The sequence below is a fragment of the Camelus dromedarius genome, chromosome 35, assembly GCF_036321535.1.
Source record: "Camelus dromedarius isolate mCamDro1 chromosome 35, mCamDro1.pat, whole genome shotgun sequence".
Taxonomy (NCBI): domain Eukaryota; kingdom Metazoa; phylum Chordata; class Mammalia; order Artiodactyla; family Camelidae; genus Camelus; species Camelus dromedarius.
Window position 1 is genome coordinate 3,720,511 of NC_087470.1, and position 21,882 is coordinate 3,742,392.

General features: G+C 40.1%; 1 protein-coding gene across 2 annotated transcripts in view; it reads right to left on the bottom strand.

Annotated features, from left to right (window-relative positions):
• Nucleotides 1–423: 423 nt before the first annotated feature.
• The window catches only part of LOC135319942 (uncharacterized), a 140,285-nt gene continuing 118,826 nt past the window's right edge, over nt 424–21,882 (bottom strand). For both annotated transcript variants that reach the window (XM_064482273.1, XM_064482272.1), the window contains 2 exons: nt 9,126–9,265; nt 424–1,468 (listed from right to left, as the gene is read on the bottom strand). The gene's annotated coding sequence lies outside the window, so the exon portion shown is untranslated. The remainder of the gene's footprint in view (nt 1,469–9,125; nt 9,266–21,882) is intronic.

A 21,882-nucleotide genomic window follows, 5' to 3' on the forward strand; every position in this document is an offset into this window, starting at 1 on the left:
TCCAGAATATACCAAAATCTCTTTAAACTCAACAAGAAGGATGAACAACCTGATTAAAAATGAGCAAAATGCCTGAACACACACCTCATCAAAGAAGAAATCTAGATGCCAAAGAAGTCTATGGAAAGATGCTCCACAGCATCTGTCATCAAGGGGATGCAGACTGAAACAGCGAGGTATCACTGCACACCTGTCAGAACTGCCAAAACGCAGAACACTGACAGCACCGAATGCTGGTGAGGATGTGGAGCGTCAGGAATTCTCATGCATTGCTGGTGGGAATGTAAAATGGCCCAGATATTTTGGAAGACGGTCTGGCAATTTTTTACAAAACTAAACGTACTCCTAACATATGATCCGGCAACTGTGCTCCTTGGTGTTTACTCGACGAAATGGAAACTTATGTCCACAAAGAAATCTGCATACAGATGTTAATAGCAGCTTTATTCATAATCACCAGAACTCAGAAACAAATAAGCTCTTCTTCAGTAGGTGAATGGATAAACTGTGGTCCAGCCAGAAAGTGGACTATTATTTAGTGCTAAAATGAAATGAGTTATCAAGGCATGGAAAAGACATGGAGGAACCTTAAATGCATATTACTAAGTGAAAGAAGCCAATCTGGGAAGGTTCCGCAACTGTCTGATTCCAACTGTATGGTGTTCTGGGAAAGGGAACACCAAAGAGAGTAAAAGATCAGTGGCTGTCAGAGGCTAGAGGGGAAGGAGCAATGAATGAGGTGCAGCACGGAGCATTTTAAGGTCACTAAGACAGACTACTCTGTATGATGCTGTGACGGCGGATACATGTCATTTCACATCTGTCCAAACCCACAGAGTGCACACCACCAAGTGTAAATCCTAGTGTCAAGTCTGGGCTCTGGGTGATGATGACGTGTCAGTGCAGGTTCACCCATTGTCGCAAATGCACGCTCTGGTGCAGGCGTCAATAGTGAGGAGCTGTGGGGACAAACTGCAGTTCATACACCGAATCCAGCCCCAGCCAACGCTGTTAATAAAACTCTGTGTGTGTGTGGAATGTCCGGCTGCTCTGGCGTCTGAACAGCAGAGCTGAGCAGCTGCACCAGAGATCAGGAGGTTTGCAGACACTGAAATACTTACTCCCAAGCCCTTGACAGAAAATGTCTGCTGAGCCCTTTTCTAAATGAATCAGGATTCACCCTGATGAGACAGGACAGCAGGGCCCAAACCAGGCATGGTTAATGGGACTGAAGCAATGTTTTAGTTCCAACACCTTTGCTGAAGTCCTGCAGATCCAGCGACAGACTGTAGCCAGGAAGCGTCTGCAGAAGGAGTCGGTAGCAGGCCTTCCCGCCAGGCTCCGTGATGCCGGGGGCCGCGCGCTGCACGGGGGCCACCCGCTTGCAGAAGGCGGACTTGCGGTGGAAGCCGATCAACTCATAGAGCTCGGAGAGGATGCTGCACTGCTGAATTCTCTCCTAGGAATGCTGAAGCACAGGGAGAAAAGCAACAAGCATCTGAACGAAACATGTAAGTGAAAAAAACCCGTAAAAAATTTTCCCTTAAAACAGAGACCCAATGACACAGGAAGGAAGAGGAAGGCTGACTTCGTGCACTGATGGGACCGGATGCAGAAATGCAGGGAAGCAGCGCTGTGCAGACGCTCCAGACCCCCTCTCGGCCCCACCTTTCCGCGTTCCTCCTCTCCTTTTACTAGAAAGGCCCGTATTACCTGAAACAGAGGAATCTGCTACCTAAACATGGGACACAGAGAAGGGAAAGAGGAAAAGGACGGGAAAGTAAAGGAACAACAGTTCATCTACACCCTAGGGTTTGGGCGGGACTTTCATCAAACACACAACCTCTCAAAGCACAGAGCACACAGTGAGAGGCTGACAGAGTGACTGCGACTTCTGCTCCTTAAACACCAGCTACCTGCCAGCACACGCTGTGCCCGTTACTGAATCATTACAATCATTTCAGAAAATATTACTACCCCGGCTCACAGGCAAGGAAATCTGAATCTCGGGGAGGATTTATTATCATCCTGGACAAATTCCCACTGCCCAGAAGTGTCAGAGCCTCCGGCAGACCCTGGACTAAAATGCTCCTCATCACCACGGGCACTGAGTCTCAGGCTGAGGCCACGTTAGGTCTGCACGGTCCCAGAGCATGAGTCTGTGGGACAGGGAGTGGTCCCACTCGAAGTGCCAGGCCAAGGCCCTCAGGAACCTATGTAATGAAACCAAATACCCAAACTCATTTCCAACCCGCTGCCCTGTCCGGGAGGACTGCTCGGCACATCTGGCTTATCACCTGTGCACAGGCTGTGCAAGGGGCCCAGACAGTGACGTGAAGTCCCAATGGAAGTGGTTCGGAGACCGCTTCATCACAGGACAGACTCTCCCGGCTTCCAACGTTAACTCTCCATTCCATTTCCAACTGGAAAGTAAGTTTAGACTTGTTTTCCTCTCCAGAAACAAAGAGAGTGGTAACATCAGGGGGAAACTCAAGACTGAGGAAGAGTCTCCTGGCCATTTGGAAGGATAGGCTGGGGAGGGAACAGAGACAGGGATCAGAAAGACCCGTGTTCCAGTCCAAAGTCTGCACGTCACTCGCTTTCACAGTTTCCTTATTAATACAGGTGATAAAATCTAATTATGATTGTTGGGAAAACTAAATGAAATAACGTATGCCCCTAGCATAGGTGTAAAATCCTAAATGAGTGTTCCAGAAATGGACGTGACCATGGTTAGATACTGTCTGCCAAGTCTTGTGTGCTAAGCTCACATCAGCCAGCCAGAGATGTGCCAGAGAATGCCTCAACAGCCAGCAGCCTTCTCCAACTTGGAAACTCACAGTGTCCGAAGAACAGGCAGTGGTGGATGCTTTGGGACACTCTGGAGGTAGCACTCCAGTGATGACTTTAAAAAGCTGGGGAGAATTTAGGGGACCATACAGTTCAAATACAGTAAACTCATTTCATGTCTACAAATATTCATCTCTAGCCATGATGATTCAGAGAGGAAATACATATTCAAACGTACATCATTTTCCCACATAAGTGCAACAAAACAATTTGGAAAGAATGTCACTTTCTTCTCTAGATCACACAGTGGGGATTACGAGGTTTGTACTGAAAGCCCTATGTGTAAATCATCTGCAAAAGTAACTGGGTCCATTATCAGTCATCATCATTCGAAGGGAAGGATGGAAAAATACTAAGCTAAGCTAATACGCTCCGGTATTTTGTTGGGTTACGTTGTCACAGAGGAGACGGACAGGTCATCAAGGAACCACTCGGCCGTGATCACGGAACCAGGGAGCGGGATGGGCGGCAAGATGTAAGGCGCAGCCGTAGCTGTGCCCGCGCTTCTAGGCAGGTACAAGGTGTCAAAATAGTATGCCCACGTCCTCATCACCTGTCATGCATTAAAGAGAAATGGAAACCTATAAACGGCCAATAACCTCGGTGGGTACACCGTCCAAAGAGCAACGTCACAGTTTGACAACTGGCCATCCCGGTTCCCTGGTTCATTATTGAAGAACCTTAAAAACCACTCCTCTGTCCTCAAGAAGTGCTGCCTACTTGTCCTATCTTTGGCTCAGGGATACAGCACGTTCACGTGGACTTTAATGTCTGCACAAATTTGACTGTCTTTTTCCAGGTTCACTTGTCCATTCTGAAGAGGCCTGAGTTAAGTCCAAACTCCATAAGATCAATTCCCTCCAGTGACAACTCAACGAGCCTGCAATTACAAACCAACTGAACAGGACTGTCCTCAGCTAAAAATGTCACCCGCCCTTCACTGCTTTCTTAATCTCCTATCCTGGCTAATTGCAACAGACTAACACCACCCTCCACCAAGTTCCCCAACTATGTCAAATAGAAAGTAAAGTCCATAAAAGAGGAGACAACTCCATAGTCACCTCTGAATTCCTAGCATATATTAATGTCAATAAATAGAACTATGATTATGGCTTCTTTCCTTTAAAACCTTTCTGGTTATTTAAATGAGACCATGGAAGGGAGGTGTTTGGGTCCAGTATCTTGATCCAGAAGACTCTGGAGAACTTTTTCGGAATGGCTGCCCACTGATTCATTCAAAACACAACTTCTCTTTCCGGGAGGAGCTGTGATTTTCTGCCAGGAGTTTGTTGTCACTCTCATGCCAGAACAGATTTAAACTAAATACTTACATTGGATATGTTATTTTTCCCCGCTTCCAAAAAAATTGACTTTCCTTACTTCCTTGCCTTGAGGAATGCTTTTTTAATTTTCTTTCTAATTCACCCTTTTATAAAGCAGAATTCTCAGGATGTGCTTGGCCTTACATAAGAAAAGCCATCCAACTCCCAGTGTGAGAGGCCTGGGGCTAACCTCCTGCACTCCTGTCAAGGCAACTGAAACTCAGTTCAGGAGCCAACTGTTCCCCAGGGCTTCTAAGGCTCGCGTATCTCCCAGAATCCCTGCTTTCTGGTTTGACTTGGCTTCTGAGGATTTCCCCTCACTTTCTTGACAATTAGCTGTGCAGCTTGAAAGATGAGGAAGGAAGGTATAATTTCTTAATCAGCATTTTAAGGAACTTATGTAATGAAGGTTTTCAAGAGTTTCTAGAACCCTCAAATGCCGAGACAGAAAACACACTAGATATATTCTAAATCTAGCTATCATGTGCATTTTTTATTTGCTTTTGTTTTCTAAACTGCTAACAGACATTTTTTAATTAAAAAATAAAATAAGGCCCCAAATAGGATAGAACATTGAAGAGGAAACAAAATTAAAGGACAAAGACAGAAAAATGATAAGTACTCTAGAAAGTTAATAGAAAAAATACACTATAGATCAGATCAGCAGTTCTCAGTAACAGCTAATTGAAACCTGACCATGAGGTAAAATGTCTCTCCTGTCAGGAGACGGGCAACAGAAAACAGAATTAAATCAACAAACTAAAATTCTAAGTCTGGCGAAGTAGAGAAGTCTACCAGCTAAATGTGTTTTCTTCTGGAAAAGAGGGAGACTCACAAGATCTTTTCTGTGGAGCCTGAGCCCAGGTGAGGATGGTGAAGTGAACTCTGTAAGAACCCAATTAGCAAAGTGAGTGATGAATAAAGAGACCTGAGCTTTGATGACAGAGATGATACTTACTATTCACTTGTCCTGTAAGTATGTCTTCACGTTCAATGATCAATAACTTGGCGTCCTCAGGGATTGAGATTATAGGAAAATGCACAGCCCGGGCCTAGACCTCCTCTGTGATTGTGGCACTGCACTTAGATGTTTCAAGGGAACCTCCAACTCCACCTGCAAATAGCTGACTTCACGGTGCTCCTCCCATAGCCGTCCTGCCCAGGGCCTCTTGTCGGGGGGCAAGGTCTCTCTGCCTCTCCCAGCTCAGTCCCATCACTCACAGATGTGACTGGACCCCTCCTTCAGGGCCCAATTTCCTCAGTCAACGAGTCACACCACCCAAACCTCAACTACCAGGTTCTCACTGGCACTCCCTCAGCACTGACTCTGTGCTGGGGACCACGCTGCACATTGTGCACACGTTACCTCACTGGATCTCCACAGAAGTCCTGGGAAGTCGGTATATCACTGCTTCAATTAATAAGATAAATTGTTTCACTTCCTTGAGTGCGTCATCCAAAGTGACACGGATACTGAGCCACAAACCTGGGACTGAAAACCACTTGAAAATTGAACACTGCTGCACCAAAGAGCCACCCTACTCTGACTTATCACATCACCTCCTGCCGAGCCTTCTAAATGTTTCTAAGCATTCTACAAGACAAAAGTGATCTACGAGAGCACCTCTCTCCCCTACTTAAAATCTGACAATGACTTTCCACTTCCCTTAGGAGAAAGCCCCACTGATCCTGAGCACAGACCAACGGCCTGGCATCCGCGTTCCCTGCGCGGCCTCGCTGCCTCACCCACCACGCAGCACTACACGTGCCGTGACCAGGACAGGGATGCTGACTCCGTACAAACCGTGGCTCGTCTTACTCAAACAATGATCACCCTCTTCAGTGCTGACTCTCAGAAAAATGTTTTCTCTGGATGAATCAGTATCTTTTTCCTTACAACTTCCCATCATTGATAATGAGCTCCCCCCAAAAGAGAGAAAACCTAATCCTCAGACTCCTTATCTGTAAAGTGTGAATAACAAGGAAATATGAGAGGTTTTAAGCGAAATAATATTCATGTGAAGCTAAGGGACAATTCTCAACATACAGTAAGCACTCAATATGTGCTTACTTAATATTAATAAAATAGATTCCATTCCAGCAACCTTAAATCAATGCTTTATGGCTTTGTCCAAAAGACTACCGACAAACTATTGGACGAACCCCTTTGAGCAGATCCGCCCAAGCGTACTGGGATAGGTAAGACTTGACTCCAGTTACAGCTGCAGCCAACCAGCAGTATGGGGCGGGGGCAGTTTGCTCAAACTCTTACATGTTGTTTGTGCATTTAGTTGTAGTTATTGAATAAAGACAGGTATTATATAGTCAAAGCTCCTGAAACATAAATCTTCAAAGATTGATGCAAATTAGTTTCAAGTACAACACTCTCACTAGAAATTATTTGAAAATTATAGTCTTAGCTCCTCCACACATCGAAAGGGCATTTTCTTAATGTATCTGACTATATACACTGAAAGGATTGTTTAAAAGAAATTAAGATGAAGCCATAATGAATAAGCTTTCAGTATAATCTGCACAAAGCCCCAAACAAGGGTCTCACTTCTCACTTCCACATAGGTGTTCAGGTAGCTTAACCTGGGTCTTGGTTTCTTATGACACGGGGGTGGGAAGAATTGTGGATAGATTTATGTAGCAAATATAAATCTAGTGTATTTGCTGTGTGGGAATCCTAGAAATAAATAAATTGATATATAGTCCCACCCTTAGGAAGCTCAGCCTTTCCAATTACAACAGCATTAAAAATAAAATGAGAGATATATTTAACAAAATTTTACAAGATTTGCACATTGAACATTTTGAAGTATCACCAAAAAAAAAATTAAAAGATCTACATATATGGAAGGCATCCCATGTTCATGGAATGGTAGACAATATTGTTAAAAATGTTAAGACTCCCGAAAGTGATCTACAAATTTAATGGAATCCCTATCAAAATTCCAGCTGACTTCTTTGCAAAAATTGAAGAACTGATGCCAAAATTCATATGGAAGTGCAAGGGAACCAGGTCAGCCAAAACAATCTTGAAAAAGAAGAGCAAAGTTGGAGGACTCACTCAAAGGTTACTACAAATCTATAGTACTCAAGTCATTATGGTACTGGCATAAGTTTGGATGCATAAATCTATGAGACACAATAAAAAATCTAGGGGGGAAACTTACATTTACAGTCATTTTTCCAGAAATGTGCCAACAAAACTCCATTGAAAGAATAGTCTATTCAACAAATGGTGCAGAGACACCTGGGTATCTGAAGGCAAAATAATTAATCTGGAATCTGGACCCCCGTATTTTATATAACAAATAAAATATTAATTCAAAATGGATCACAGACGGAAACGTAAAAACTAAATATATAAACTTTCTAATAAAGACATAGTTTAAATCCTTGTGGTTCAAGGATATGCTATGGCTTCCTAGATACAATACCAAGAGCACAAGTGAAAAACAAGAAAGATAAAATGGACTTCATCACAATTAAAACCATTTGTTACAAAGGACATCATCAAGAAAGTGAAATGAAGGGGAAGGGGGTAGCTCAAGTGATAGAGTGCGTGCTTAGCAAGAAAAATAAAATGAATAAATCTAATTACCTCCCCTAGAAAGAAATTGTTTTAATGTTTAAAAAAACTAAAGTGAAACGACAATCTGCAGAATAGGAGAAAAATTTTGCAAAGCCTATATCTAATAAGAGACTAGTATCCAGGATATAAAACAAATGCTTACAACTGACCAATACAAAGAAAATCGACCCAATTTTTAAATATGCCAAGTATTTAAATAGATACACAATTGGCAAATAAGCATATGAAAAGATGCTCAGCATCACTAGCGAAATCAACATCAAAATGATATCTGATTTTACACTCACTAGGATGGTTATAATCAAAACATGGACAATAACAAGTGTCGGTCAGGAGGCAGAGAAATGGGAACCCTCAATATGCAGCGGTTGGAAAGGGGCAATGGTGCAGCTTCTTTGGAAAAGCCTGGTGTTTCCTCAAAAGGTTAGAATTATATGGCACAGCAATTCCACTCCTACATATAGAGTCATTCCTCAGTATCCTCGGGGGGTTCGTTTCAGGAAACCCCCACCCTGGATACCATAATCCAAGGATGTTCGAGTCCCTTTACAATCAGCCATCTGGATCCATAAAGTGGAAACTACAGATATGGCGGGCCAACTGTACAGCCAACAGAATGAAAATATATTCTCACAAAAAGTTGCACCTCAATATTCATGGCAGTATCTTTCAGAGTAACCAAAGGTTACAAACAATATCCATCCATCAATGAACGGATAAACAAAATTACCAAGAATAGTCCCACAAACTTTTGGTCATTGAATCTTTGACAAAGGAGGTGAGAACATACAATGGAGTAAAGACAGCCTCTTCAGAAAATGGTGTAGGGAAAAGTGGACAGCTGCATGTAAATCAATGAAGTTAGTCTACTCCCTCACAGCATACACAAAAATAAATTTAAAATGGCTTAAAGACTTAAACATGTAGACAAGACACTATAAACCTCTTAGAAGAAAACATAGGCAAAACATCTGACATACATCTCAACAATGTTTTCCTGGAGCAGTCTACTCAAGCAATAGAAATACAAGCAAAATAATACAAGTAGGATCTAATTAAACTTAAAAGCTTTTGCACAGAAAAGGAAACAAAAAGCAAAACAAAAAGACAATCTATGGAATGAGAGAAAATAGTTGCAATAAATGAAATTGACAAGGGCTTAATTCCCAGAATATGTAAACAGCTTTTACACTTAATAAGAAAGAAAAACAAACAATTCAATTCAAAAATGGGCAGAAGTCCTAAAGAAACTTTTCTCCAATGAAGACATACAAATGGCCAATAGGCACATGAAAAAAATGCTCAATATCATTATCAGAGAAATGCAAATCAAAACTGCAATCAAGACTCACCTCTCACCAATCCGAATAGCCATCATTCAGAAGTTCACAGACAGTAAATGCTGGAGAGGCTACGGAGAACTGGGAACCCTCCTGCACTGTGGTGGGAATGCAGTTTGGTGGAGCCATTGGGGAAAACTGTACAGAGGTTCCTAAAAAGACAAAAAATTGACCTCCCATATGACCCAGCAATCCCACTCCTGGACATATATCCAGAAGGAACCCTAACTCAAAAAGACACTTTCACCCCAATGTTCACAGCAGCACTATTTACAATAGCAAGACATGGAAACAACCTAAATATCCACTGAAAGATGACTGGATAAAGAGACTGTAGTATATTTCTCCAATAAACTACTATTCAGCCATAAAATAATAATAAAGTAATGCCATTTGCAGAAACATGAATGGACCTGGAGAATGTCATTCAAAGAAAAGTAAGCCCGAAAGACAAAGAAAAATACCATATGAGATCGCTAACATGTGGAATCTTAAAAAAAAAAAAAATCAAAAAACAAAGACACAAAAAGATAAACTTATCTACAGAACAGAAACAGACACAGAGACATAGAAACCAAACTATGGTTACCAGAGGGGAGAGGGTGTGGGAAGGAATATATTGGGAGTTCAAGATTTGCAGATACTGAGTATGTATAGAATAAACCGCAAGTTTATACTGTATAGCACAGGAGAATATATTTAATATCTTATAGTAACTTATGTTTAAAAGAATATGAAAATGAATACAGGTATGTTCCTATTTAACTGAATTGTTGTGCTGTACACAAGAAACTGACACAACATTATAAACTGACTAGACTTCAATGAAAATATTTTTAAATAGACCAAAAACGAAAAAAAAGAAAAAGGATATTATGAAACCAAAAGAATAAAGTACTGACTCAGGCTACAATATGGATGAACCTTGAAACTTTATGTTAAAATAAGCCAGACACAAAAGGACAAATAGTGCCCTTTTAGGTGAACTGTTTCTAAGCGTTTACTATACTACTCCTGTAAATTTTCCGGAGGTTTGAAGTCTATCAATATCAAAATAAAATGTATTATTCATTAAAATCATAAAACGCTTCCTCACAGGAGGGCTTTAATTATTAAATGCAGAAATGCATGTAAAGCTCCTGGAAAAACACTTTGCACGTCCACACACAGACACTGCTGTCACTGCCGCTCAGAGGGTGGTGCCAGCGCTGATGAGGGCTGCCTTCACTCGCTGCCCTGCAGACAGGAGTGAGGGCCTGGGCTCTGACAGGCAGGGTGAGCGTGACCCTGGGTCAGACACAGCCATGCCCCAGACTCTGCGTTACCCAACTTTCTTATACAAACTGCAACAAGTTATGTAAACACGCTACAGGGATGTATCTTACAACACAGGGAATACAGCCAATGTTTACAGTAACTATAAATGGAGCATCTATTGTACACCTGAAACATATCATATTTTAAATCAGCTATATCTTTGTAAAAAATTAAAAAATAACTTAAAAATGTTATCAATTTAATATTCAATTCGGTTTTTAAGTAACTACTAAACAGCTTAGAATGTATAAAAGCATTTAAGTGTGCTGTTTGTTTACATATTTATTTACTTTCAGCCTCCTGCTAAAAGAGAAATTAAACAATTTTTTTAAACACACCTTAACAACCATAACAACAAAAAGGCAAAACTGAGAGTGAAGAGAAAATGGAGATTCAATACTTAAATGAAACCTGGGGGAGGTAAAGTCATAAAAATGGATTCCCTGGAGTCAGGGCAAGTGTTAAAGGACGACTAGAAATTCAGCTGTAAGATTCTTGGCAACTAAAGCAAAAAGAAAAGATCATGGGGGGGTGGTAGAGGGTGTGCTTAGCGTGCACAGGGTCCCGGGTTCAAGCCCCAGGGCTTCCACTAACAGATAAATACACCTAATTACCTACCCCCCCAAAAGAGTCCCAAAGAAAAGAAAAAGAGAAATTTCTTTCCAAAAAAACCTGATATTAAATTTGAATTAAATACTTAAAAAAAAAAAAAGAAATATAGAAAAGATGAATGACACTGTGAAGGAAAAGCCCAGCTGGGCTAACGAGCTAAGTCACAAATCTAAGTGTGATAAATGTCGGTTTACTGATCTAAGTATTGCTGGGCTAACTCGTAAATCTGAAGTTTAGTGTCAGTTGACTGGGCTAATAAGCTAACTCGTAAATCCAAGGTCAACAATTGTCAGTAAAGTGATCTGTTCCAAATTCATAAGCTTCAGTGTACTGATTCCTTGCTTTTTGTTGTTTGAGCCTTATTGGCTAATAGCCCCTTACTTGTAACTAACCCTATAGAACCTCATGTGCAGGTCTTGGAGGTGCTCAGAGCTTCGGAACAGAAGCCCCTCTGAGCCCGCCGGAGTAATAAATCTCAGTGCATGTTTCTTGGCTGGCCTGTTGTTTCCGTAACAACACAAGCGATAATGCCCTTGAGATAAATCTGTGATGGCTGCTGGCAGGTCCCCATGTCTCAAGTGGCAAAATCTGAAACACCTTTCTCACTACTCAGAGTCATCATAAGCCCACTCCACACATCCTGCTGTTAAATGCAGGAGCACAGGCAGGGCCCTGCCTTTGCTCTCTCTGTGTCATCATAGTGAGACAGGATGGAATAGGCAGAGCACAGCCATTCAAGGAAGGCCACAGCAATTAACATCAAAATGGTGAAGGATTCAAACCCCAGTAGGCCTTGAGGCTCAGGATGAAGAGATTTAACTTCTAGCAGAGCTTGAGCATCATTATACACCCATTGTAATAGTAACATGGTGAACAACATGCCCCAAGGCACCATGGCAGTCCCAAGGCTAGCCACAAAAGGTCAAAGGGTGGGAAATGGCCAACTCCCTGGGAATCCCAGCCCCTTGCCTTTAGGCTGCTTCTTCTATATATTAGCAAATGAAACCACCAAGCCCAAGAAAACGAGCAACACAGCGCCACCTCGCGGTCACCCCTCTCTCTCCCTCTTCGGAGAAAGCCCACACTCTGTGGAGTGTGTACCTACTTTTAATCTGAGCACCCAAACCCCACACCTCGTGGCCTTTCTCTTGCCTTTCAATGTGTCTCTGTGAATAAATCTACCTTTCCTCAACACTGGCTTGCTCTTGAATACTTTACTGAACAAAGCCAAGGAACAAAATCTGGTGGGACACATTCCAGGGGCTCAACAAAAGCCTGGGAAACAGCCCTTCTCATGCCTCACGTTTTTTTCCTTGTATCAACAGGACTGGGTTGTGAAGGGAGCTCTGAGGCCCCAGCTAAGGGACAGAAGCTGCCCCCAGGGCTCGAATTGGCGGGCAGCCTCTTCCCCAGCAGGGGCCTTGGGGTCTGCACGGTTCTCTGTGTTTCTCTGTTGTGCTGAATCCCCAGCCACAGAGCGTTCTCCCTAGGCCTGTCCCCACAAAACCCTTCTCTCCAAAATACAAGCACATCATGTCACAATCCTCTTGTTCAACCAGGAAATGCTTAACCCACTTTTTCCCTCCACAGTAAAGTACCTAACTGTCCTCCCTCCCATCACAACTCTTCTTTCTTTGTGAGAACTCTGCACTCCCCACACACCATCCTGAACGCAGGTGCCTTGCTGGCTGGGAACGAGATGTTTCAGTCTCACACAGCCTGCATCCTTTCACTTTCCCCTTGTTACCATAAAAAAGCCTTTCCTGAGTCACCCACAAATCTGATTCTGAACTTCATAAAGTGCTGAAGTTGCAGTCACTGTGTGCATAACTCCCAGGTTTTGACTAAGTTTCCTTCACGAGATCTTCATTAAGGAGCTGCATCAAGAAGTCGAAAGAGGATATTCTTACATCTGAGCGGAGGAGCCTGCAAGAAATTTAAATGGCTTTCAAGAGAGAGTTAACCAGGGACAGAGAGGTCGCAGGTCCTAGTCAACAATGTCATGAGGCAAAATGTTCTTCAAAGACTCAGAGTGGCTTCTGAACGTAGAGTCGGCAGGGAGGAGGTGACACGCAGTGAGTGGGGTGAGTGACACAGGGTACGCTCCCCCAGCTGGGGAAGAATTGGATTTTGTTCTAGTTTTCCAAACAATTTCTTAATAGCTTTTTCTCCTATTGTCACATACCATTTCCTATGAATTAAGAATATCAATGTCAGTCATTTGGGCCGCTTGGGAGAGGCAACATGATGCCATTCACAGGGCTGGGACATGACAGCCACACCAGTCTAGGTTGAAAGACCAGTGGGGGTATTTCCATGGTGATCACGGGCATGCAGCAAACTCCCCAGCTTCAATGACCTCATCTCAAAGGTAGGGCAATAAAACTACCAAGAAAAGTGCGTGATGATTATGGAAGACATCTGTTTACTAGGTAAGTGCCCGTGACAGCTGCAGCTTAATGGGGAATGTGTATGATTAACAAGGCCCTGTCTACCTGGCCACACGCTCCCTGCCTTCCTGCCTTGGTGGAGCAGCAGAGTTTGTTTAGCTGAGATGAAGGCCCCCAGAGCAGCCCCGACGGGAAAGCTCGCAGCTCTGCATTGTGAGGCGTGTTCCTTTCCTTCTCAGTGCTGATCACAGTTTGCTGTCATCTGTTTTTATGTTTATCCCTTTTGTAATTTCCTCTCCTCCGGAGTTTTTGCTCAAGCAGCGCAGGGCCAGGTGTGTCTTGCGGCCTGCCCGATATTCTGGGCTGGGAAACAGCCGACCACACATCTGGCTCTGGTGCTGAACGGAGAGGGCAGAAGGCCCTGGGGCCCATGCTGAACCGAGGCCCATGCACCCAAAATTATGGTCTGACTTTGGGCAAATTACACAGTCTTCTTTACCCTGAGATTCCTCATCTGTCCATGAAAATAACTGCCCATGGCACACAGAGTTACCAAGATTAAAGGAAATCACCAAATTCACAACATATTCAAGGGGCTACCAGTGCATCCTCAACAGACAAATGCTGCCTTTACGGCTCTGACACACGCCAAGCGGGGTGGCCACAAACAGTGAACACTGCTAAGTGCTTCATGTGTGCTACAATACACTTTAGAACTTACAACAATCCCAGGAAGAAACGAATATTATCATGCCCATTTCACAGATTCACCAACAGGTTAAGAGAGGTTGCATTCTAGTCCAAGGCCGTATGGTGAGGAAATGGCGATTTAAACCGGAATCTGGGCCCAGGCCTAGGCTCCATCTCTCTCCCATCCACCTGACCATTTGCCTATGAATTCCACCTGTCCAATACACAAGTTTGCAGCCAGCCAGCTCTTAAATGCAATGTGTGCCACCATTTGTAAATGTTGGTTAATTACCATAAACTGTTCTCAGAAACCACTACAGAAAAAAAAGGTGGACTTAAGGAATTCTGCATTGCGTTCTCCTGTAATGTGCAGAAACCCTTCCCTACACCACCAAATCCAAATGTATGCTTCCTCCATGTTTATGTTTGCACACGGCTTATTAAAGAAGAAGGTACCTGCAGTAATTCCATCTCGGTTCCTTTCCAAGGTTGCAGATTATCCATAATCAGTCCGTGAATGAAAATACTACAATCTGAATGAAAATACTGCAACCATGTCATTAAACAAAGAGTGCTGAAACCAAGTCATTAGCGGCTGCCGCCAACTCCCAGCGAGGACAGGCCTGCAGCCCAGCAGCTGCAGCAACTCACAATGGTGCCCTCTGAGCAGACTCAGAATAAGAAAGGACAGGATACTGGCCCTAGGTAGCTAGGTGCTTGTTTAAAGAATGAATTCAGGGAGTCCAAAATATTTGCTTCCTCCCATACATAGAAAAGCACTAAATTCTTGAACTTGAGATACCTGGCTTTCTTTAGATAACAAGCAATCTTTTACTGTTCCAACAACCTGGTCTTTGTTGTAAAGCTCCTATATATCCTAGCTCCTCCTCAACCTCTTGGGAGCAGTCCCTCAGAGAGATCTGAGAGGCTGTCATCATGGCTCGAGTCGTCTCGCCAAATAAAACATAACTCTTAACCTTTAGGCTGCACATGTATTTCAGTCAACAGTTTTGGACATCATGAAGGGACCCGGAGCAGACTTTCTCCACCTGAACTCTCCGAGTATCTGGAGCCTTGGTACCATAAGTGGCCCTTTGTGCCCATCTGCCTCCTCGGGGAGTCCAGATGAATTTGGGTGAGTCTCTCTTGTTTCTCGGAAATCACATATTGTTTGATGATCCTGAGTTTTATTTGGCGGAGTTTCCAGGTAACTGGCCCTCCAGTTGAAAGATACTGGGGTGAATTACCCACCCAGTGGAGACATACTGGGTGGGGCCTGGTTGAAATATAATGGGAAATACCCACCTTGCAGAGACGTCCGAAGTGGGGCTGGTGGAAACATACCAGGAAAATACTCACCCAGTGGAGACGTCCCGAGTGTGTCCAAGTTGAAGGACACTGGGTTCAGGGCTGAGTGGTTAGGTAAGAGGTTCTAATGTTTTCCTCAATTTGGTTACCTCCATTGAATTTTTCAGGATAAAAGTAAAACTCTTATGAGTAACCTTTCAACTCCAAAAATGGGACCCTCCTCCTGGCTGGTAACAGCTTTCTCTGGTGACAGAGAATCTTGCAGGAGTGGTAGAGGCAAAGACTTCATGCCATAGAGTTGTCCCTGAGGGAAATCTTACTAGCAAATTTATTCTGAGAACCCGAACTTACAATGTGGAATAGAACTTTCAAAAAAAAATAAAAAACAGAAAAGAAAAGAAAAAATGACAGATTGCCAGCCTCCAACTATTACCCCAGCCAGGTTTATGTACATACAAAACTTACAGCATTAATTGGGAATTAGAAAAAAAAAAAAAAACAACTCACTATGAAAGTAACTAACCAGGCCTGATAAAAATATTTTTTGGAATTCTGAACTTATAAAAACAAAATCCCCATTAGGGGGAACTTAGATTTCTCTTCCTGTGTCCTTGAAATGTAAATGTTTTATCTTTCTCTGGGTGTTTTAAATGTGTGTATGTATGTATATATAAGTTTACTTTTTTTTAAAGGAAACCTTGGACTCTGCCATACAAAAGGTTCAAGTATTGTGTACATATGGTGGCCACACAAATAAATTGGGATTCTAAGCAATTCTTTGTACCAATTGTCAGATATTTTGCCATCTTAAACTTTGTTTCATCAGCCTGGACCACAAAGGTCTTTAGCTTTTGAAGAGTAAACCTTTGAATTTTATTTAGGCAACACCCCCACTCTCATGTGGAAGAGCCTCTTCATCTTATTGGTTTAAAATCACTATATATATATTATATATATATTGTATAATAATAATATATATATTATTATATATATATATATAAAATGATAGCCATATGATGGATCCTTTAATTTGGAAAAACTTTTAAATTGGTGAGAGTTGAAAGAGATCTCATTATAAACAGCTGTTTTATTGGTATCTATTAAAATCAATTTTAAAGGTAGAAAAATATATCTAATGTTTAAGCTAAGAACTTAGTGAAAAAAATAAAACTGGTTTGAAAAGCTACATTTGTGTTTTTCCTTTCCGATAAATGGTTCTAGGGATGCTAATAAAATCTTAGAATAATTAATGTTAATTAGGTTGAATAACTGGAAAAAGGATTGTTAAAAGGTCGAAAAATAAAAGATAAGGGGCTTATCCCAAGTGGATAAATATTTTTATATGGTTATTTTGAATGAGATAAATAAAATGGACATTTTTGGATTTAGGTACAAGGTTTTGATACTACACTACATAAAGTAAAAATAAAGGGCCAAAGAGATCACCTACTGCCCCCCAACATTAAAGTTCAAACAAGTCCGTTTTATTTGCCGCAGTTTAAAATATATATATATATATAGACTGAAATATTTGATCAATGATTGGGACAACAGACCAATTAATCAAAGTAAAAATTGAGAAGGGTCTAAGCTCTTTGGCTGAAACTTGGGCATCCTAGAGACTTTTCTATAAAATTAGATACAATGCACAAAAAAAAAAAAAAAAGGCTTCTGGCACTCCTTCTAGAAATAAGAATTATTGATTAAAACATAAATATAAAAATTAAAGGTATAAGATTTAATAAAATTGAGATAAAAGTTTGTAAAATTGGTATATTTAAATGGTCTTTATATAAAACTTTTGCTTAATTATGTTGTGGGATAGATATGTTTCAATGGAAAAACGCGTCCCCTTCTTGGTGTTATAAGTCTGGGCACAAATCTGTCCCTCAGAAAATATTAATTGAACAAAGTAAAAGAAACCAACAGAGTTACATGAGCTGTCCAGTATAACGTAAAACTAAAAACTAATATTCAGTGGCTAATAAAAAAATATAATAAGAGGTTTACCCTGGGTTAACTTATAACTCAAGAAAAAGAGACCTTACTAAATGCCTTATGCAAGCTTTGGAAAACATGATAAATTAAACCTTAAGGTTTTAAAACACGGAATTCTTTGTTTACAGCTCTTCTCACTGATAAAAAATGCCAATTAAGGAGGGAAAATTGGGTCTGGGTGACAGAGCAGTTCTCTGGGGAATTGGAAGATTGTGTCTTTGTCTTGCAGATCAGAAATGTAAATACAGCAAACAATGACCTAGGACTGAGCCTAATTAGCTCAACGAAATAAAATTTAAGGCCAAGAAATTTTTGGCATTTTAAAACTTAGAACTCAGAACTCTGACGTGTCCTTCAGACTTTGTCAAGAAATCTTAAATGTCTGTTTCATAAATAGCAAGCCTTAGTGATTTGAGCAAGCAAATTCACTTTACTCCAACAATTATTATACCTATCTTATAAGTAAGTTTTAAAGTGAAGCTATGAGATCTCTAGCTTTTGTCTGTTTATAAGACTGTGTACACATTATTGATGTGAGATATTTCTACAGCTAAAAAAATCAAAGTCAAAGAGATATGCTTAATTGACGTAAAAAATAGGAGCTTGAAAATTAAGTATTTTTAAAATAAAAACTGAACAAATTGACTTTCAGCGTCACGTGAACTGGAAAATATTCAATATTAAGATAATATTTGATATTGTTTAGTTTAAGAATGTCCTAATTAATATAGACATCTTTAAAGTCATCAATATTAAGTATAATGCTTTTACTGTACCTAGGTTTAATGAAAGTCAAATAAGATCCTGTTATATCTGTTGCAGATATGCCAAGAAAAAAAAACAGTAATGTGGTGTGGTAAAATTTTAAGTAAATTAAATGCAAATGAGATGAGAGCTTTGGGTAAATTTTTAAAATATATTTTTAAAATGTATGCTTAAGATAATCTCTAAATGTTTGGTAAATTTAAATTCTAGAGTTGTGCTAAATTAAGTCAAATGATAGGATTTTATTAAATAGCTATGCCATTTTCAGATAAAATAAGATTGAAATATGAATTACTTAACATGTAACTTCCTCTTACAGAGAAAATAAAGGTGTTTAGAAATACTAATAAATGGATGATGCCACCCTGAAATAGTCTCTATTATTAAGGGAATGATCTCAGTATCCTAGGAAAGTAAGATAAATGTGTAAAGGAAGATATAAGAATGGAATTATATTTTGTTAATGAAAAATAGTGGATTTCTCCTGAAGCTGGTTACTTCTGAATGGAAGAGAAAATAAGGGACACACTAATATGAGTATAGAAAGCTATGGAAGGCTTGTGGAAGTGGAACCCTGAGGAAAGAGTTTCATACGTGGTCAGAATTGGCTAAGTTTAGAATCAACTTGGGCAAAGTAAATGAATCTTAGAAGTAAGCAGGTACAAGACTAGATTTGGTTTTCTCGCTGTTAAGAGGAAAAAATTTTCTTAAAATGTTAATCCACCTTCAGTAACAGATTGTAAAACATCTTATACCACTTAACTGATCTGTTCTGCCATTACCTTTGACGCATTTTCTTGTTAATGAATTAGTACTACGTTACAGTGATCTATATGTTTATCTGACCAAGTGTTCTGAAATCTTTAAACAAGCTCCCCAAATATCAATTTCTAATTAAAGTTCTTTTAATCTCCAGTTAAGTTTGGGATGCTACAGAGGGCCCCTGAAACATCCCAAAGAGAGATTTTAATCTAGTAAATTTCATTTGGCATGTTAAATAACATGGTATTGTCAAATGAATAATAAATCTTCTAAGGTTATATTGTATGAGAAAATGTTATTAATATAGATATTGTAGAAATTATATGGACTCCCTAAAATTCTGGTATATCTGAAATGTTACCAGTGATAATTCTGGGTATAGTGACCAGGTTTCTTTATCGATTATAGTGTAACGGTGTTTAACCATGATTTTAAATCTTTTGTCATTTATAGACAGTTAATGGTTGTCTTCTGATGGTTTTGCAAAATGCTTGCTCTTCAAGGAGATTTACTGATTTCTAATAAATTTCAAACTATAGCAGTGAAATAAACTGGGTAAGAAATTTTAAATTTCCAATGAAAACTGTGATTAAAAGAATTAGTTACATGGGACTGAGTAAACTGGTGAATATGGTTATAATTTTTGATTTTGTTTAAAATACTACTGGCTTTTAACCTGTTTCCCAGACATAAAGAATATCTTCTCTTTAAGCTAGCTATGATTCACAGCAATTTGATAAATTATACCTATGTAATCAGACTTGGAACAGTTATCTTTTCTCTCTATCTGATCCCTCAATAGACTAAAAACTCTTAGGTCCCCAGTGGCTCTATCAGACAAATGAGGAAGATCATCTCCTAACAGATATAGGAATCTCAAGGTATTTTAAGGATTTTAAAGAGAAAAGAATTTACCTAAATCTGTAAGGCAGAAATCCATGACAAGCCCTTGACGGGGCTTTCCTGGCCTTAGCAAACCTTATTAACATTCTACCCTGAGACTCCTAATTAAAAGTTCCAACACAGCCAATTTAAAAAAGCTTATATGATCAAATAATCAGACAACTTGCAAAGCAATTAATCTTGACATGGCTTTATTTGAGAAAAATGAGGGTAACTTTAGAGAGAAAAAAGATTATATTTTAGTGGATATTAAATTCTAGTTTTGTTGACGTCCGTATTTACTAACACACTTCCCAACCATTCCTTGCTGTTATGTCACATTGCTGTACAGTTTAACTGAATTATTAATAGGATACTCTAGCTTTGTTTCTGAAGCTCACTAATCTATCCTTGGGTAAAATTCCAATGCCCCATGACCTGCAGCCAGGGGATTATACAAACTGGAACAGGCATGACTTAAAGAACTGTCTCCAACCTGAATGGAAGGACCCTTTATCAGGTACTCTTAAATAGACCATACACACCAAAGCTGAAGGAAACGGACTTTCGGGTTCATTTCCTATCAGAAATAGCCCCTGCAATGCACTGGCCTATAGAGCACTGCTCACCTTAAAACAATGCCCAAATGGAGAAAAAGCTACCAGGCCAGGATGACAAGAAGACGATATCTGAGGTAGACAGCTGACCCAAGACACCGTACCAGGCCTGCATAAAAATTACTGTGATAATTTCTCCTACCTTTGATTATGAACTACTCCAATTGTTAAGTTTATGGTAAATTACCTATGTCTAGTTCTTCTGTGTTACCTTGGTGGGTTTCCCTACTCCAAGTCTCTAACTAGATAGCCCTCAGAAACGTTATTCTAAAAAGAAATTATAGTTCTGTTTAGACCTCTGTTGATCTTACAAGGTGGGAGACGTCACCTGACCAATTAATACCTGCTCTGAGACTGACCATAAATATGAACTTTCTCATAAGATCACTCAAACTCAATCAGAAACACAAGCAAAATTTTAACCCCAAAATACAACTTCCCGATTATTAAATTCTTAATCATGACTTTATTAACGTTACTAGCTGTATTACTTATATCCTGTCTATTTTATAAAATTGTCTGTTACATTTCCCAAAGTGTAACTAGGCCTACAAAATTGATGATGGCTAAACATCTTGAAGAAATAGAAAAAATTTATAACCCTGAATAAAGTAATTGTAATAGTGTGATTCTAGGTATGGGAATGAGCAATGAAGGGAAAACACTTCCTGTATCATAACAAACAAGTAAGACAGGTGATCCAGAGAATTTTTAGTATCAACAGGGCATCCCCGCCCCTTTTTAGTATAAAAGTGGACTGATTTCTGACTTGGGGGAGACGGTTCTCCAGCATGTCATTCAGCCATCTTCTGGGTCTGCCAGCTTTTCAAATAAAGTCACTATTCCTTGCTCCAAAACCTCAATCTCCCGATTTATTGGCCTGTCATACAGCAAGCAGTAGGAGTTTCGACTTGGTAACAAGATGACTGCATTGGAGGTAGTATGTCTCCACTTTTTCCTCGTTTCCAATATGTAACATGCACATCATTTATGATCTAGTGCAAATAATTCATCAAAGACAACCACAAAAAGAAACTACACTCACCTAGCTATCAACACTGAAGTCACAACCTATCAATTTTATATGCTTATTAACAACACAACTAAAAAACCTAACATAGGGAATTGATTCCACAGAAATAAAATTATTTCTACTCCTTCAAAACCTTTTTTTCTTTTCTATTTTATTTTGTTTTGCATATTGAAAAGAAAATAAAAGACAAATCATTTTATTTCACGTATTTTGTTATAGCTACATAATATAAATACTACAAAGATATTTAAATTGCAATAAAAAATTGTTCATATATTGTACAAAGATATATACACAATCAATGTGGATAAGGAAAGGAATGGATATTTACTAAAAATCCACTGCACATCCAGTCTTTTACAAGCATATCCTGGAATATAAGATCTATGATCCAG